The sequence below is a fragment of the Pleurodeles waltl genome, unplaced genomic scaffold (assembly GCF_031143425.1).
Source record: "Pleurodeles waltl isolate 20211129_DDA unplaced genomic scaffold, aPleWal1.hap1.20221129 scaffold_86, whole genome shotgun sequence".
Classification (NCBI taxonomy): Eukaryota; Metazoa; Chordata; class Amphibia; order Caudata; family Salamandridae; genus Pleurodeles; species Pleurodeles waltl.
Genome location: NW_027150400.1, coordinates 1,288,305 through 1,302,322, shown reverse-complemented (window position 1 = coordinate 1,302,322; position 14,018 = coordinate 1,288,305). Strand labels below are relative to the sequence as shown.

The 14,018-nt window shown below is 49.2% G+C and overlaps 4 non-coding genes across 4 annotated transcripts; all 4 read right to left on the bottom strand.

Moving 5' to 3' along the window:
* Positions 1–1,834: 1,834 nt before the first annotated feature.
* Positions 1,835–1,906, bottom strand: TRNAE-CUC (transfer RNA glutamic acid (anticodon CUC)). Its single transcript has one exon. It is a non-coding gene; the product is annotated as a tRNA-Glu (tRNA).
* Positions 1,907–5,016: 3,110 nt separating this feature from the next.
* On the bottom strand, positions 5,017–5,088 carry TRNAE-CUC (transfer RNA glutamic acid (anticodon CUC)). The gene has a single exon. It is a non-coding gene; the product is annotated as a tRNA-Glu (tRNA).
* Positions 5,089–8,198: 3,110 nt separating this feature from the next.
* Positions 8,199–8,270, bottom strand: TRNAE-CUC (transfer RNA glutamic acid (anticodon CUC)). The gene has a single exon. It is a non-coding gene; the product is annotated as a tRNA-Glu (tRNA).
* Positions 8,271–11,380: 3,110 nt separating this feature from the next.
* On the bottom strand, positions 11,381–11,452 carry TRNAE-CUC (transfer RNA glutamic acid (anticodon CUC)). The gene has a single exon. It is a non-coding gene; the product is annotated as a tRNA-Glu (tRNA).
* Between the last annotated feature and the right edge of the window lie 2,566 nt (positions 11,453–14,018).

The following is a 14,018-nucleotide window of genomic DNA, read 5'->3' as shown; positions in this document are numbered from 1 at the left end:
GGGGGGGGGGGGGCGCTCTGCTTAGTCTCAACTTAACATTTAATACAACCTGCTGCAGAGTTCCTTCCCTTTACAGATTTCAGGCAACAATCAAAATGGCAACACAACTCTTCTCACTAATCTTCCTGCCAGAGAGAGCCCAGATTTTTGCCTGCTAGCAGCAGGGCCGGCTGTAGCCCTGGTGGCTGGAAGACAGTCTTTTTTGGCACCCCCCCAACCCCCTTCACTCCATCACCACCTACTCGGATTCACTCACTGCCACCTGCCAAATGTGCCCCTCATCTATCCATAGCCCCTCTCACATAGATTAGATTTGTTTTAAAGAGCTGGATAGCTGCTTGACTATCCAGACAGCTGTCCACATTAGATATGGTTCTGTTCTTTGCGTCAGGCACATGAACCCTCTACGCTATTTTATATCTAGTCAAAGCTGCCTCTGGACAAAACCACCAACTCTCTCCCTAGCAGGAACGGTAATCACAAGAGGTATCTTGGCATTTTATTTGCTTTCTGTAGTTTGGACACACAAGGAACTTTCCAGCATGAGCTTTTAAATCGCAAGTTTCGTAAGTTATTGCTAAACACAGCGCCCCCCGAGGTCAGCAACTCCAATCCTGGTCAGCACCCGGTGCGGCCGCACTGCTCGCACCTCCCTAAACCCGGCCCTGAGTGGCAGTTTTGCATCGCCATGAAATTGTCATGCCGTTGAGGTCAGTGTGTGACGTGGCCAAGGCTATCCTATTTGAGGACTCCGGGAGAGACAGCTGCTCCCTTAATGAAGGAGTGGCCTTCTGACTGAAGTCACCTGAGGCAGGGGCCCACTGTCAGAGGCCTTATGGGGCAGGGACCCGCTGCAACTCCTGGCTTGCCCCATGCAACCCCTGGAGAACCCTAAATGACATCCATGTAAGTGCCTACTGTCGAGGTCAGCAAGGTCAGTGTGTGGCTCGGCCCAGGCTATCCTATCTGAGGTCTCCTGAAGGGACAGCTGCCACCTTAAAGAAGGAGTGGCGTTCTGACTGGCGCCAACTGAGGTAGGGGCCCGCTGTCAGAGGCCATATGGGGGAGGGGCCCGCTGCGACATCTGGCTTGCCCCTTGCGACCCCTGGTGACCCCTAGGTGACATCCATGCGAGCGCTTGCCGTGAAGGTTAGCGTGTGGCGCGGCCAAGGCTATCCTCCCCTGAGGCTCCTGAAGGGACAGCTGGCGCCTGAAGTAAGGAGTGGCCTTCTGACCGAAGTCACCTAAGGCAGGTGCCCGCCGTCAGAGGCCTTATGGGGCAGGGGCTAAAGGGACATTTTAAGTCCAGCCAGAAGGCAGAAGGTTTGGTCTGTGCTGTCCTGGGGCTGGACTTCCTCCTTAGTAGGGCTGCCACCTGGCTGTGTTTTTTGAACTACCTCGTCTGTACGTTTAATTCCAGGCTGGTAAAAATATTGAGAAAAGCTGTGAAATTCAGGTTCTAAGAAAGGAGGCAACCCCAATCTTATACACACTGCGCTGACACTTACAAAGGGTATTCCTGGTGCAGCAGGGAAATGTGCCCCCTGGAGACATCTTGCAGTCACTATGTGGACAAGCAAGAGCTCTGGAGCTCTGGAGCTCTCAGCTGATCACAGCAAGATGGAGTGCTTTCAGATGTTATTTGGAGTGAAAAAAAGAGCTGTGAGAAAGCTGTGTGATATTGTGAGAAAAGTCAATTAAAGAAGAAGTAGTGGTAATGAAGCATTTGTAATTGAAAGGTTTCCTAATGTGTTTGAATCCATGAAAAGTGTCAAATGAATGGTTTCCTATAAGAAATGTAAGTGTAGAAGTAAAAAGTGTAAGGAACTGCGCGTTCCCTGACCGGGAATCGAACCCAGGCCACGGCGGTGAGAGCGCCGAATCCTAACCACTAGACCACCAGGGAGCAGGCACAGGTTGTCCACCACCACCCAATATTGAAACAAGAACTGGTCAGCAGGCTACTCAGGATCCCATTTCCTATTACAGGAAAATTAAAGCAGACATGCAAGGACACACCATTTTCAGGCACAGCATGAAGAAAGAAATTGACTGCACCTCAAATGCACTCACAACTCTTCACACTTTACAGCTCTCCAAGACCTAGCACACGCTCATAAGACATCCCATCCTTCAGCAGTAATAGCACTTACACACTTAACTAGCAGGAAAATTCAGAAGTACAATTAAAGGGACGATCAGTGCTTCTTCTCAGAGCCCCGATAGGAGGGCAGCTCTTAGCTTTCCCAGGTCAACGCAGGCATCTCCAGCTCTACATGTGCAGGCTTTTACTTAAGGTGCTGGGACCTGCACTCCTCTTTTACAATGCTGTGTATAGAACTACGAGTCCCACAATGCAGTGTAACACATGACCTGCTGTCGATAGTCATGGAAGAACCTCGGAACTAGAAAAGCTCTGATGAGATTAGTGGGTGGGCACGTCCGGGTCACTGCTTGTTTTCCTTTCTCAGTGTGTCTGTAAATTATACAACTTTACACTTTATCTAAAGATAAAAGGTTTCACCTTCCTATAAAACAATTCCTCCTTCAGAGTGTGCCCCAACATTTCATTTACTTAGTGTGAGAAAACAAAATAGCTTAAATGCATTTTTTTTATCATGCAGTACTTTCCTTTTTATCTCATGAAAAATCCTTGATTCCACCTTTCCTTTTTCAAGGAAGTAGGCAGGAAGTTTAAATGAAAAGGGAGAAATGGTTGTGAAAAAGAGTCTTAGGTCCAAATTGTGGGTGCTAGATTTTGAAAGGTACTTGATGGCATGAATAAATGTTTCGATTTGGAGGAGGTGTGTGGATGAAAGAAAAATGGGCGTACTCTGTAGTATGAGTGTGAGATTGTAAACGGTATTTGAAGTAAATATTGATTGCTGGTGCTCTGAAAATGTAGGTTTAAGCCTTTAAAAGAAGAGGCAGTTTCCAAGTGGGGGAATTGAACCCCAGTCTCCCAGGCAGGGACACTCTCCACTATACTAAGTAGGAAGAGATATTTTTGTGTGTGCTGAGCAGCTCCTTCTTCTGTCCAACCCGCCCTCTCTGTGCCAAGCGTCTGAGTTTTTCCATTTCTCACTTCCTTCCCACCCACACGGGGGGGCAGAGCTGGCTTAAGGATGCTGCAACTGTTGCACTCGCACTGCTCGCTCACATGCACGGGGGCACCCACCTCAGGGGGGGGGGGGGGGCGCTCTGCTTAGTCTCAACTTAACATTTAATACAACCTGCTGCAGAGTTCCTTCCCTTTACAGATTTCAGGCAACAATCAAAATGGCAACACAACTCTTCTCATTAATCTTCCTGCCAGAGAGAGCCCAGATTTTTGCCTGCTAGCAGCAGGGCCGGCTGTAGCCCTGGTGGCTGGAAGACAGTCTTTTTTGGCACCCCCAACCCCCTTCACTCCATCACCACCTACTCGGATTCACTCACTGCCACCCGCCAAATGTGCCCCTCATCTATCCATAGCCCCTCTCACATAGATTAGATTTGTTTTAAAGAGCTGGATAGCTGCTTGACTATCCAGACAGCTCTCCACATTAGATATGGTTCTGTTCTTTGCGTCAGGCACATGAACCCTCTACGCTATTTTATATCTAGTCAAAGCTGCCTCTGGACAAAACCACCAACTCTCTCCCTAGCAGGAACGGTAATCACAAGAGGTATCTTGGCATTTTATTTGCTTTCTGTAGTTTGGACACACAAGGAACTTTCCAGCATGAGCTTTTAAATCGCAAGTTTCGTAAGTTATTGCTAAACACAGCGCCCCCCGAGGTCAGCAACTCCAATCCTGGTCAGCACCCGGTGCGGCCGCACTTCTCGCACCTCCCTAAACCCGGCCCTGAGTGGCAGTTTTGCATCGCCATGAAATTGTCATGCCGTTGAGGTCAGTGTGTGACGTGGCCAAGGCTATCCTATTTGAGGACTCCGGGAGAGACAGCTGCTCCCTTAATGAAGGAGTGGCCTTCTGACTGAAGTCACCTGAGGCAGGGGCCCACTGTCAGAGGCCTTATGGGGCAGGGACCCGCTGCAACTCCTGGCTTGCCCCATGCAACCCCTGGAGAACCCTAAATGACATCCATGTAAGTGCCTACTGTCGAGGTCAGCAAGGTCAGTGTGTGGCTCGGCCCAGGCTATCCTATCTGAGGTCTCCTGAAGTGACAGCTGCCACCTTAAAGAAGGAGTGGCGTTCTGACTGGCGCCAACTGAGGTAGGGGCCCGCTGTCAGAGGCCATATGGGGGAGGGGCCCGCTGCGACATCTGGCTTGCCCCTTGCGACCCCTGGTGACCCCTAGGTGACATCCATGCGAGCGCTTGCCGTCAAGGTCAGCGTGTGGCGCGGCCAAGGCTATCCTCCCCTGAGGCTCCTGAAGGGACAGCTGGCGCCTGAAGTAAGGAGTGGCCTTCTGACCGAAGTCACCTGAGGCAGGTGCCCGCCGTCAGAGGCCTTATGGGGCAGGGGCTAAAGGGACATTTTAAGTCCAGCCAGAAGGCAGAAGGTTTGGTCTGTGCTGTCCTGGGGCAGGACTTCCTCCTTAGTAGGGCTGCCACCTGGCTGTGTTTTTTGAACTACCTCGTCTGTATGTTTAATTCCAGGCTGGTAAAAATATTGAGAAAAGCTGTGAAATTCAGGTTCTAAGAAAGGAGGCAACCCCAATCTTATACACACTGCGCTGACACTTACAAAGGGTATTCCTGGTGCAGCAGGGAAATGTGCCCCCTGGAGACATCTTGCAGTCACTATGTGGACAAGCAAGAGCTCTGGAGCTCTGGAGCTCTCAGCTGATCACAGCAAGATGGAGTGCTTTCAGATGTTATTTGGAGTGAAAAAAAGAGCTGTGAGAAAGCTGTGTGATATTGTGAGAAAAGTCAATTAAAGAAGAACTAGTGGTAATGAAGCATTTGTAATTGAAAGGTTTCCTAATGTGTTTGAATCCATGAAAAGTGTAAAATGAAAGGTTTCCTATAAGAAATGTAAGTGTAGAAGTAAAAAGTGTAAGGAACTGCGCGTTCCCTGACCGGGAATCGAACCCGGGCCGCGGCGGTGAGAGCGCTGAATCCTAACCACTAGACCACCAGGGAGCAGGCACAGGTCGTCCACCACCACCCAATATAGAAACAAGAACTGGTCAGCAGGCTACTCAGGATCCCATTTCCTATTACAGGAAAATTAAAGCAGACATGCAAGGACACACCATTTTCAGGCACAGCATGAAGAAAGAAATTGACTGCACCTCAAATGCACTCACAACTCTTCACACTTTACAGCTCTCCAAGACCTAGCACACCCTCATAAGACATCCCATCCTTCAGCAGTAATAGCACTTACACACTTAACTAGCAGGAAAATTCAGAAGTACAATTAAAGGGACGATCAGTGCTTCTTCTCAGAGCCCCGATAGGAGGGCAGCTCTTAGCTTTCCCAGGTCAACGCAGGCATCTCCAGCTCTACATGTGCAGGCTTTTACTTAAGGTGCTGGGACCTTCACTCCTCTTTTACAATGCTGTGTATAGAACTACGAGTCCCACAATGCAGTGTAACACATGACCTGCTGTCGATAGTCATGGAAGAACCTCGGAACTAGAAAAGCTCTGATGAGATTAGTGGGTGGGCACGTCCGGGTCACTGCTTGTTTTCCTTTCTCAGTGTGTCTGTAAATTATACAACTTTACACTTTATCTAAAGATAAAAGGTTTCACCTTCCTATAAAACAATTCCTCCTTCAGAGTGTGCCCCAACATTTCATTTACTTAGTGTGAGAAAACAAAATAGCTTAAATGCATTTTTTTTATCATGCAGTACTTTCCTTTTTATCTCATGAAAAATCCTTGATTCCACCTTTCCTTTTTCAAGGAAGTAGGCACGAAGTTTAAATGAAAAGGGAGAAATGGTTGTGAAAAAGAGTCTTAGGTCCAAATTGTGGGTGCTAGATTTTGAAAGGTACTTGATGGCATGAATAAATGTTTCGATTTGGAGGAGGTGTGTGGATGAAAGAAAAATGGGCGTACTCTGTAGTATGAGTGTGAGATTGTAAACGGTATTTGAAGTAAATATTGATTGCTGGTGCTCTGAAAATGTAGGTTTAAGCCTTTAAAAGAAGAGGCAGTTTTCAAGTGGGGGAATTGAACCCCAGTCTCCCAGGCAGGGACACTCTCCACTATACTAAGTAGGAAGAGATATTTTTGTGTGTGCTGAGCAGCTCCTTCTTCTGTCCAACCCGCCCTCTCTGTGCCAAGCGTCTGAGTTTTTCCATTTCTCACTTCCTTCCCACCCACACGGGGGGGCAGAGCTGGCTTAAGGATGCTGCAACTGTTGCACTCGCACTGCTCGCTCACATGCACGGGGGCACCCACCTCAGGGGGGGGGGGGGGCGCTCTGCTTAGTCTCAACTTAACATTTAATACAACCTGCTGCAGAGTTCCTTCCCTTTACAGATTTCAGGCAACAATCAAAATGGCAACACAACTCTTCTCATTAATCTTCCTGCCAGAGAGAGCCCAGATTTTTGCCTGCTAGCAGCAGGGCCGGCTGTAGCCCTGGTGGCTGGAAGACAGTCTTTTTTGGCACCCCCCAACCCCCTTCACTCCATCACCACCTACTCGGATTCACTCACTGCCACCCGCCAAATGTGCCCCTCATCTATCCATAGCCCCTCTCACATAGATTAGATTTGTTTTAAAGAGCTGGATAGCTGCTTGACTATCCAGACAGCTCTCCACATTAGATATGGTTCTGTTCTTTGCGTCAGGCACATGAACCCTCTACGCTATTTTATATCTAGTCAAAGCTGCCTCTGGACAAAACCACCAACTCTCTCCCTAGCAGGAACGGTAATCACAAGAGGTATCTTGGCATTTTATTTGCTTTCTGTAGTTTGGACACACAAGGAACTTTCCAGCATGAGCTTTTAAATCGCAAGTTTCGTAAGTTATTGCTAAACACAGCGCCCCCCGAGGTCAGCAACTCCAATCCTGGTCAGCACCCGGTGCGGCCGCACTGCTCGCACCTCCCTAAACCCGGCCCTGAGTGGCAGTTTTGCATCGCCATGAAATTGTCATGCCGTTGAGGTCTGTGTGTGACGTGGCCAAGGCTATCCTATTTGAGGACTCCGGGAGAGACAGCTGCTCCCTTAATGAAGGAGTGGCCTTCTGACTGAAGTCACCTGAGGCAGGGGCCCACTGTCAGAGGCCTTATGGGGCAGGGACCCGCTGCAACTCCTGGCTTGCCCCATGCAACCCCTGGAGAACCCTAAATGACATCCATGTAAGTGCCTACTGTCGAGGTCAGCAAGGTCAGTGTGTGGCTCGGCCCAGGCTATCCTATCTGAGGTCTCCTGAAGTGACAGCTGCCACCTTAAAGAAGGAGTGGCGTTCTGACTGGCGCCAACTGAGGTAGGGGCCCGCTGTCAGAGGCCATATGGGGGAGGGGCCCGCTGCGACATCTGGCTTGCCCCTTGCGACCCCTGGTGACCCCTAGGTGACATCCATGCGAGCGCTTGCCGTCAAGGTCAGCGTGTGGCGCGGCCAAGGCTATCCTCCCCTGAGGCTCCTGAAGGGACAGCTGGCGCCTGAAGTAAGGAGTGGCCTTCTGACCGAAGTCACCTGAGGCAGGTGCCCGCCGTCAGAGGCCTTATGGGGCAGGGGCTAAAGGGACATTTTAAGTCCAGCCAGAAGGCAGAAGGTTTGGTCTGTGCTGTCCTGGGGCAGGACTTCCTCCTTAGTAGGGCTGCCACCTGGCTGTGTTTTTTGAACTACCTCGTCTGTACGTTTAATTCCAGGCTGGTAAAAATATTGAGAAAAGCTGTGAAATTCAGGTTCTAAGAAAGGAGGCAACCCCAATCTTATACACACTGCGCTGACACTTACAAAGGGTATTCCTGGTGCAGCAGGGAAATGTGCCCCCTGGAGACATCTTGCAGTCACTATGTGGACAAGCAAGAGCTCTGGAGCTCTGGAGCTCTCAGCTGATCACAGCAAGATGGAGTGCTTTCAGATGTTATTTGGAGTGAAAAAAAGAGCTGTGAGAAAGCTGTGTGATATTGTGAGAAAAGTCAATTAAAGAAGAACTAGTGGTAATGAAGCATTTGTAATTGAAAGGTTTCCTAATGTGTTTGAATCCATGAAAAGTGTAAAATGAAAGGTTTCCTATAAGAAATGAAAGTGTAGAAGTAAAAAGTGTAAGGAACTGCGCGTTCCCTGACCGGGAATCGAACCCGGGCCGCGGTGGTGAGAGCGCTGAATCCTAACCACTAGACCACCAGGGAGCAGGCACAGGTCGTCCACCACCACCCAATATAGAAACAAGAACTGGTCAGCAGGCTACTCAGGATCCCATTTCCTATTACAGGAAAATTAAAGCAGACATGCAAGGACACACCATTTTCAGGCACAGCATGAAGAAAGAAATTGACTGCACCTCAAATGCACTCACAACTCTTCACACTTTACAGCTCTCCAAGACCTAGCACACCCTCATAAGACATCCCATCCTTCAGCAGTAATAGCACTTACACACTTAACTAGCAGGAAAATTCAGAAGTACAATTAAAGGGACGATCAGTGCTTCTTCTCAGAGCCCCGATAGGAGGGCAGCTCTTAGCTTTCCCAGGTCAACGCAGGCATCTCCAGCTCTACATGTGCAGGCTTTTACTTAAGGTGCTGGGACCTTCACTCCTCTTTTACAATGCTGTGTATAGAACTACGAGTCCCACAATGCAGTGTAACACATGACCTGCTGTCGATAGTCATGGAAGAACCTCGGAACTAGAAAAGCTCTGATGAGATTAGTGGGTGGGCACGTCCGGGTCACTGCTTGTTTTCCTTTCTCAGTGTGTCTGTAAATTATACAACTTTACACTTTATCTAAAGATAAAAGGTTTCACCTTCCTATAAAACAATTCCTCCTTCAGAGTGTGCCCCAACATTTCATTTACTTAGTGTGAGAAAACAAAATAGCTTAAATGCATTTTTTTTATCATGCAGTACTTTCCTTTTTATCTCATGAAAAATCCTTGATTCCACCTTTCCTTTTTCAAGGAAGTAGGCACGAAGTTTAAATGAAAAGGGAGAAATGGTTGTGAAAAAGAGTCTTAGGTCCAAATTGTGGGTGCTAGATTTTGAAAGGTACTTGATGGCATGAATAAATGTTTCGATTTGGAGGAGGTGTGTGGATGAAAGAAAAATGGGCGTACTCTGTAGTATGAGTGTGAGATTGTAAACGGTATTTGAAGTAAATATTGATTGCTGGTGCTCTGAAAATGTAGGTTTAAGCCTTTAAAAGAAGAGGCAGTTTCCAAGTGGGGGAATTGAACCCCAGTCTCCCAGGCAGGGACACTCTCCACTATACTAAGTAGGAAGAGATATTTTTGTGTGTGCTGAGCAGCTCCTTCTTCTGTCCAACCCGCCCTCTCTGTGCCAAGCGTCTGAGTTTTTCCATTTCTCACTTCCTTCCCACCCACACGGGGGGGCAGAGCTGGCTTAATGATGCTGCAACTGTTGCACTCGCACTGCTCGCTCACATGCACGGGGGCACCCACCTCAGGGGGGGGGGGGGCGCTCTGCTTAGTCTCAACTTAACATTTAATACAACCTGCTGCAGAGTTCCTTCCCTTTACAGATTTCAGGCAACAATCAAAATGGCAACACAACTCTTCTCACTAATCTTCCTGCCAGAGAGAGCCCAGATTTTTGCCTGCTAGCAGCAGGGCCGGCTGTAGCCCTGGTGGCTGGAAGACAGTCTTTTTTGGCACCCCCCCAACCCCCTTCACTCCATCACCACCTACTCGGATTCACTCACTGCCACCTGCCAAATGTGCCCCTCATCTATCCATAGCCCCTCTCACATAGATTAGATTTGTTTTAAAGAGCTGGATAGCTGCTTGACTATCCAGACAGCTGTCCACATTAGATATGGTTCTGTTCTTTGCGTCAGGCACATGAACCCTCTACGCTATTTTATATCTAGTCAAAGCTGCCTCTGGACAAAACCACCAACTCTCTCCCTAGCAGGAACGGTAATCACAAGAGGTATCTTGGCATTTTATTTGCTTTCTGTAGTTTGGACACACAAGGAACTTTCCAGCATGAGCTTTTAAATCGCAAGTTTCGTAAGTTATTGCTAAACACAGCGCCCCCCGAGGTCAGCAACTCCAATCCTGGTCAGCACCCGGTGCGGCCGCACTGCTCGCACCTCCCTAAACCCGGCCCTGAGTGGCAGTTTTGCATCGCCATGAAATTGTCATGCCGTTGAGGTCAGTGTGTGACGTGGCCAAGGCTATCCTATTTGAGGACTCCGGGAGAGACAGCTGCTCCCTTAATGAAGGAGTGGCCTTCTGACTGAAGTCACCTGAGGCAGGGGCCCACTGTCAGAGGCCTTATGGGGCAGGGACCCGCTGCAACTCCTGGCTTGCCCCATGCAACCCCTGGAGAACCCTAAATGACATCCATGTAAGTGCCTACTGTCGAGGTCAGCAAGGTCAGTGTGTGGCTCGGCCCAGGCTATCCTATCTGAGGTCTCCTGAAGGGACAGCTGCCACCTTAAAGAAGGAGTGGCGTTCTGACTGGCGCCAACTGAGGTAGGGGCCCGCTGTCAGAGGCCATATGGGGGAGGGGCCCGCTGCGACATCTGGCTTGCCCCTTGCGACCCCTGGTGACCCCTAGGTGACATCCATGCGAGCGCTTGCCGTGAAGGTTAGCGTGTGGCGCGGCCAAGGCTATCCTCCCCTGAGGCTCCTGAAGGGACAGCTGGCGCCTGAAGTAAGGAGTGGCCTTCTGACCGAAGTCACCTAAGGCAGGTGCCCGCCGTCAGAGGCCTTATGGGGCAGGGGCTAAAGGGACATTTTAAGTCCAGCCAGAAGGCAGAAGGTTTGGTCTGTGCTGTCCTGGGGCTGGACTTCCTCCTTAGTAGGGCTGCCACCTGGCTGTGTTTTTTGAACTACCTCGTCTGTACGTTTAATTCCAGGCTGGTAAAAATATTGAGAAAAGCTGTGAAATTCAGGTTCTAAGAAAGGAGGCAACCCCAATCTTATACACACTGCGCTGACACTTACAAAGGGTATTCCTGGTGCAGCAGGGAAATGTGCCCCCTGGAGACATCTTGCAGTCACTATGTGGACAAGCAAGAGCTCTGGAGCTCTGGAGCTCTCAGCTGATCACAGCAAGATGGAGTGCTTTCAGATGTTATTTGGAGTGAAAAAAAGAGCTGTGAGAAAGCTGTGTGATATTGTGAGAAAAGTCAATTAAAGAAGAAGTAGTGGTAATGAAGCATTTGTAATTGAAAGGTTTCCTAATGTGTTTGAATCCATGAAAAGTGTCAAATGAATGGTTTCCTATAAGAAATGTAAGTGTAGAAGTAAAAAGTGTAAGGAACTGCGCGTTCCCTGACCGGGAATCGAACCCAGGCCACGGCGGTGAGAGCGCCGAATCCTAACCACTAGACCACCAGGGAGCAGGCACAGGTTGTCCACCACCACCCAATATAGAAACAAGAACTGGTCAGCAGGCTACTCAGGATCCCATTTCCTATTACAGGAAAATTAAAGCAGACATGCAAGGACACACCATTTTCAGGCACAGCATGAAGAAAGAAATTGACTGCACCTCAAATGCACTCACAACTCTTCACACTTTACAGCTCTCCAAGACCTAGCACACGCTCATAAGACATCCCATCCTTCAGCAGTAATAGCACTTACACACTTAACTAGCAGGAAAATTCAGAAGTACAATTAAAGGGACGATCAGTGCTTCTTCTCAGAGCCCCGATAGGAGGGCAGCTCTTAGCTTTCCCAGGTCAACGCAGGCATCTCCAGCTCTACATGTGCAGGCTTTTACTTAAGGTGCTGGGACCTGCACTCCTCTTTTACAATGCTGTGTATAGAACTACGAGTCCCACAATGCAGTGTAACACATGACCTGCTGTCGATAGTCATGGAAGAACCTCGGAACTAGAAAAGCTCTGATGAGATTAGTGGGTGGGCACGTCCGGGTCACTGCTTGTTTTCCTTTCTCAGTGTGTCTGTAAATTATACAACTTTACACTTTATCTAAAGATAAAAGGTTTCACCTTCCTATAAAACAATTCCTCCTTCAGAGTGTGCCCCAACATTTCATTTACTTAGTGTGAGAAAACAAAATAGCTTAAATGCATTTTTTTTATCATGCAGTACTTTCCTTTTTATCTCATGAAAAATCCTTGATTCCACCTTTCCTTTTTCAAGGAAGTAGGCAGGAAGTTTAAATGAAAAGGGAGAAATGGTTGTGAAAAAGAGTCTTAGGTCCAAATTGTGGGTGCTAGATTTTGAAAGGTACTTGATGGCATGAATAAATGTTTCGATTTGGAGGAGGTGTGTGGATGAAAGAAAAATGGGCGTACTCTGTAGTATGAGTGTGAGATTGTAAACGGTATTTGAAGTAAATATTGATTGCTGGTGCTCTGAAAATGTAGGTTTAAGCCTTTAAAAGAAGAGGCAGTTTCCCAGTTGGGGAATTGAACCCCAGTCTCCCAGGTCCCAGGCAGGGCCACTCTCCACTATACTAAGTAGGAAGAGATATTTTTGTGTGTGCTGAGCAGCTCCTTCTTCTGTCCAACCCGCCCTCTCTGTGCCAAGCGTCTGAGTTTTTCCATTTCTCACTTCCTTCCCACCCACACGGGGGGGCAGAGCTGGCTTAAGGATGCTGCAACTGTTGCACTCGCACTGCTCGCTCACATGCACGGGGGCACCCACCTCAGGGGGGGGGGGGCGCTCTGCTTAGTCTCAACTTAACATTTAATACAACCTGCTGCAGAGTTCCTTCCCTTTACAGATTTCAGGCAACAATCAAAATGGCAACACAACTCTTCTCATTAATCTTCCTGCCAGAGAGAGCCCAGATTTTTGCCTGCTAGCAGCAGGGCCGGCTGTAGCCCTGGTGGCTGGAAGACAGTCTTTTTTGGCACCCCCCAACCCCCTTCACTCCATCACCACCTACTCGGATTCACTCACTGCCACCTGCCAAATGTGCCCCTCATCTATCCATAGCCCCTCTCACATAGATTAGATTTGTTTTAAAGAGCTGGATAGCTGCTTGACTATCCAGACAGCTCTCCACATTAGATATGGTTCTGTTCTTTGCGTCAGGCACATGAACCCTCTACGCTATTTTATATCTAGTCAAAGCTGCCTCTGGACAAAACCACCAACTCTCTCCCTAGCAGGAACGGTAATCACAAGAGGTATCTTGGCATTTTATTTGCTTTCTGTAGTTTGGACACCCAAGGAACTTTCCAGCATGAGCTTTTAAATCGCAAGTTTCGTAAGTTATTGCTAAACACAGCGCCCCCCGAGGTCAGCAACTCCAATCCTGGTCAGCACCCGGTGCGGCCGCACTGCTCGCACCTCCCTAAACCCGGCCCTGAGTGGCAGTTTTGCATCGCCATGAAATTGTCATGCCGTTGAGGTCAGTGTGTGATGTGGCCAAGGCTATCCTATTTGAGGACTCCGGGAGAGACAGCTGCTCCCTTAATGAAGGAGTGGCCTTCTGACTGAAGTCACCTGAGGCAGGGGCCCACTGTCAGAGGCCTTATGGGGCAGGGACCCGCTGCAACTCCTGGCTTGCCCCATGCAACCCCTGGAGAACCCTAAATGACATCCATGTAAGTGCCTACTGTCGAGGTCAGCAAGGTCAGTGTGTGGCTCGGCCCAGGCTATCCTATCTGAGGTCTCCTGAAGGGACAGCTGCCACCTTAAAGAAGGAGTGGCGTTCTGACTGGCGCCAACTGAGGTAGGGGCCCGCTGTCAGAGGCCATATGGGGGAGGGGCCCGCTGCGACATCTGGCTTGCCCCTTGCGACCCCTGGTGACCCCTAGGTGACATCCATGCGAGCGCTTGCCGTCAAGGTCAGCGTGTGGCACGGCCAAGGCTATCCTCCCCTGAGGCTCCTGAAGGGACAGCTGGCGCCTGAAGTAAGGAGTGGCCTTCTGACCGAAGTCACCTGAGGCAGGTGCCCGCCGTCAGAGGCCTTATGGGGCAGGG